The following is a 5,381-nucleotide window of genomic DNA, read 5'->3' on the forward strand; positions in this document are numbered from 1 at the left end:
ACATTTATATATTTTCTTTTAAAAAATCTGTATTTATTTTTGAGAGAGAACGCTAGCAGGGAGGGGCAGAGAGAGAGGGGGACAGAGGATCCAAAGCGGGTTCTGCACTGACAGCAGAGAGCCTGATTCAGGGCTCACAAACTGTGAGATTATGACCTGAGCTGAAGGCGGATGCTTAACCAACTGAGCCACCCAGGGGCCCCTTCCTTTATATATTTTCAAAGAAAGGTAAAACATTTATTTGTGCTTTTATCTATACATAGACACTTTCAAACACACACTCAAGCTGAATATATATATTTTACTGAAACTCCAGTATGGAATTTGATCACCAATTTATTATAAAAGTTCATGTGTGGGGTTCCGTGATCTAGTGTTCTGATCCCGCAATCAAAGACAACATCTATAAGCTGTGAGGTCCATTAGAAAAACTGAAGAACACATTGAAGTAGACATTGGAGGAGCAAATTTCTCTAGATGGTGTCCATACTTCAAAATACAAAATCCCAACAGATGGGAGCAACAGTAAGCACTGTAAATCAGTTGGGAAAATGATGAGTTAAAGAAAAGTTTGAATGGAGAAATGTACGTAGGCTATTGTTTTTTATCAACGTCAAAGATCCTTTCAAAGTTTGACTCTCAAAGACAACCTTTCACTCTTACAGTGGATTTTGGAAAAACATTTTGCATTTTGGAAAAAATCTCAGTTTGGCAAATTAAGGAAACAATAAACTAAAAAATTCATATATAAATGCCCTGAAGTCTCGCTGTAACATGACCTACTATAAGATGAATTTCTGTCTGAGGTATTTCTATCTCATACTTCCTCCAAGGGAATTCATTAGAGAAAGAAGAAAAAGAATCTAGTGGTAACATTTTTTAACCTGTAACAGAGTAATGTGGTGTTGACCATATTGTAAACTCCAAAAGAGGATAAGATCAGGGGGCATTTTTTACAGTGTAGTCAAAAAAAGTTTTATAAGATCACCACATAAGATCTATTTGTTCATTTATTTGTTCCTTATCCGCTAGTCGCATCATACATTTTTCGTCACTCCCAGCGGTTTATAAAACATAAAACAATAAACTTCTAATGAAAATCCTTAATAAAGGCATCTTTATTGACAAAGTGAAATAGAAAATGCAGAAAATAATCTGTGTTTCATGGGTATAGACCTAATGTGTTCAATTATGCTCAAGTCTTCAACGAATAAGACGAATTCATCATATGTAGGTGGGCTGTTATCCCAGCAACACGTAGAATTAGCAAAAATCTTTCCTTGCTGAAAATCCTAATACTGAATACCTAATACCTGAGACAGTTATAGAAATGGAACACAAGGAGAAAGTATCATCATCACATAGGATTCTCTTCTGTAAAGAAATATAAGTAAATGCCTACTTACTTTGCTAAATAACAAAAAGACAAAGGCACATGCATATTATGTAGGTGACCTGGCTAAATCCAAAAACAAATGCACTAAATAATTTAGTAGGAAAAATGTTATTTTTCCTGTCTTATTATGTAACCAAAGTCAGAAATGGTGAATTCTTTCCTGATGACAATTTCTTAGATTCGCTACAATCCTGGCACAGTGGTGCCCTCCTACCTTTTACTACACTCTCCTTATGTGTGTAACTAGTTCAGGTAATACCTGTATTCAAAATTGTGTGATTATTTTCAAATCTCCAACTTCATGAAAGAAGTCATTTTTCTGTGTCCGTTCCCTAGTTTTTATATTTTTTTTCCCATTCTACATAATTTGAGTGAAATGTTACCTACTTCATTTATTTGCAAGATGCTCCATTACTGAAAAAAATGTCATATTGTGGTTTGTATTATTATGCTTTCAGGATGAAGTGCATAAATTGGGAGATATTTTTTTAAAATATTTCCTACCTGAGACACTACCAGATGGTACTGTGTTAGTCTCAGGTTGATCATTATGTGAGAGACCTGGGCTCACAGCCAGACCAACATACCATTGACTGAGAGAAAACAATGTAATGCTGAACTGTACATAAAAATCACAAGTGGCGCTTTTGTAATTTGAACAGACATCTGCTTTCACATGTCATGTTTATCTCAAATATATACACATTCCTGATTTGATCTAGTTATGAAACTGAACTTAAGAGGATAAGTAAAAATATATGTAGTTGAGATACAAATACATCATGTATATGTATATATTCACATATGATACAGATATCTGTCAATAATGGTATCAGCTACTCCTCTATCTGTGTTTATTTTCATGCAAATATTCACATGCACATATACACAGAGATACATGAAAATACAAAAAATGTAGGCATTTCTCTGAGCTCTCCTTGTTTATTTGTTTCCTAAGCCTTCTCTGATGTTACCTGAGAGTGAGGTTATTGTATTTACCTAGGAAGATCCCTGTGTAACAAAGCTATCAACTAGACACAGCACATGGGTGAATACCCTGCTTTCTGATGGGGAGTTCTTTTATTTGCTTTGGCAACAAGTTTTCCAGAGAAACTCTTCATTTGACATTTTATAAAAGTGCAAATGTTTGTATTTTAGTAAGCAAAAGGAAAACCCCTTGTTTTCTCTTCTTTTCTTTCTTTCTTTCTTTTTCTTTTTCTTTTTCTTTTGGTTTGGGAAAATGCTCAATAGCATCTCTGATTCTTCACTTGTGCATGTAGTGTTGTGATTACCCCATTCATCATAATTGTTATCCAAACCTCAAGAGGTACAAGTTTCAGGGATGTGTGTTCATATCTCCCCTTATTCCATCCCTTCATTTTCTAGTCTCTTTTGAATTTTTGACCATCGATAATATAGCTACGAGAACACTATTAATGTTTTGTGTAACAACTTCTCGGCAGATTTAATAGCTCATGGAAGACGTTTAACGAGAACAAAAGCATCACAGGAGAATTTTAGCTTTATGTTGACTAGTTCATTATGTAGAGTTCCTTTACTTTATAAAATACTACATAAATGATTTGGTTACCCTGGTAGAACTTAAATCTTTCAAGTACACATATTTTTAATTACCTTCTTAAGTTTAGTTTCATAACTAGATCAAATCAGGAAAAAATGTATTTTTGAAGCTTTGCAGAGGGGCACAAAAATCATTTGCAGTAATAACAACTTAGTATTTCCATGGTAATATAAATACAACTTAACAAGGTAATTAATGTTTAGGTAAGCACAATCCATCCCAAAGACTTTAGCTTATGAAGGTTGATTGCAAGAGTAAATAAGATAGTCTTCTTTTTTAGAAACACTTCTATTATTAGTTTCAGCTTGTGGTGGGTTGAATTAGTAGGTGTTTTATATATAAACATTTATATCACATTATTTATGTTATATCATATATATTGTATGCACTAAATTATGTATGTGCCTATACATTTGTGTATATTTATGTGTGCGATATATATGTGTGAGCCACAGCTCCCAGTAGCTGTACGATCATGAGTTTAAACAGTCCATACACTGGCAGTCTGTTCTTCACTTTCAGGACACTAGTCAATAAATTACATGAGCTATTCAACAGTTTACTATAAAGGAACCTTGTAAGGGGGCCTGGATGGCTCACTGAGCCCGGTCTCTAGCTCTGTGCCGACAGCATGGACCCTGCTTGGGATTCTTTCTCTGCACCTCTCCTGCTTGTGGTTTCTTTCTATCTCTCTCTTTCTCCCAAAATAAATAAATAAAATTTTAAAAATACTAAAATAAAATAAACTTGTGTTGATTATTTTGCCCAAGTGTGGGCTAATGGAAGTGCTCTGAGTATTTTTAAGGTGGGCTAGGTTAAGCTATGATGTTTGATAGGCTAGGTGTATTAAGCAAATTCAAAAAATTTTTTTTTAATCTTTATTTCTGAGACAGAGACAGAGCACGAGTGGGGGAGGGGCAGAGAGAGAGGGAGACACAGAATCCAGAGCAGCCTCCAGGTTCTGCGCTGTCAGCACAGAACCCCACGGTGGGGGGGGTGGGGGGGGTATGCGGCTCAGACTCAACAAACTGCGAGATCATGACCCGAGCCGAAGCCGGACACTCAATCGACTGAGCCACCCAGGCGCCCCAATTAAGTAAATTTTTAACTTACAATACTTTCTTTTTTTTTAAACTTATTTATTTATTTTGAGAGAGAGAAAGAGAAAGCATGAGCAGGGGAGTGGCAAAAAGAGAGAAGGAGAGAGAGAGAATCCCAAGCAGGTTCCGGACTCTCAGCACAGAGCCCAGCATGGGGTTTGATCCCATGACCCATGAGATCATGACCTGAGCCAAAATCAAGAGTTGGATGCCCAATGAACTTAACCACCCAGGTGCCTCAAACTTATGATATTTTCAATGTACAATGGTTTTTATCAGATGTAACCCCATCATAAGTCAAAGATTTGTCTATATAATCTCATTTCTTATTTTGTTCCAGTTACTTGATGTTTTAGGTTATATGATAGAGATAAAACATAGAGCTATATATTAAAATATCTTTTACCTGTAAATAACTTTTATCTAGGTAGTCTTTTTAAAAAGAATCTTTAAAAAGTGTACACTGTCTGAAGAACTTCCATGTATTATAGTTAAGGTTTAAGGTTACACAGTAAATTGATGATTTTTTTTCCAGTAAATGAAAAATTATGTGACCTTCAGGATATAAAATTGGAAAAGTAAACCCTAAAACACAGAGACAAATGGAAACATACCCATATTTTTGTTAAATATTCGTTAATAGCTTCATTATCTGCTACTTGAATGACCTGGCATGCATTTTCTAGGATTATTGTTTCCATGTATTCTTTTAAAAGCATGCATTACTTTAAAAGCAGAAGAAGGCTATTTTGAAAATATCATTTTAGCATATTGAAACTGATTAACAGGAAATTGAGAAATGGTGAGAAATTACTTTTCTCTTTCATTTCTGTTTAAGAGAAAAAGCCCAAACATAGCTTTCAATAAATATTCCAAGTAGACAAATAAATAGAAAAATACAACATTGTCATCTTTCACAAAACCACTAAGGTATGTTCATTCTTATTTATGTTAATTTATGCAAGAAAACCCATAAGGGCTATAAATACACTGTGGACGAAGAGTATGGAGGAAATAAGGATTTGGGTCCTTTTGGGAAATTAAAGGAACACCATGTTAATTTTACCATGATAAATCTCTTTAATAATTTCACATTGTTTAGGTAATTGATTTATGAATATAACTAGTATCCCAAAGTAAAATACTGTGTGGTTTGTACTATTATCATTTTCAGAATTTAATAGATGAGGAAACCTGAAATTAAAAGGTCACAAATCTTTCAGAATCCTTTAGCTAGGCAAGTAAAATAGTCGTTATGAGAATCATTGATTATTTTTTTCATATTCAAAATTTCAACACTCTT

The sequence above is a fragment of the Neofelis nebulosa genome, chromosome 1 (assembly GCF_028018385.1).
Source record: "Neofelis nebulosa isolate mNeoNeb1 chromosome 1, mNeoNeb1.pri, whole genome shotgun sequence".
NCBI lineage: Eukaryota > Metazoa > Chordata > Mammalia > Carnivora > Felidae > Neofelis > Neofelis nebulosa.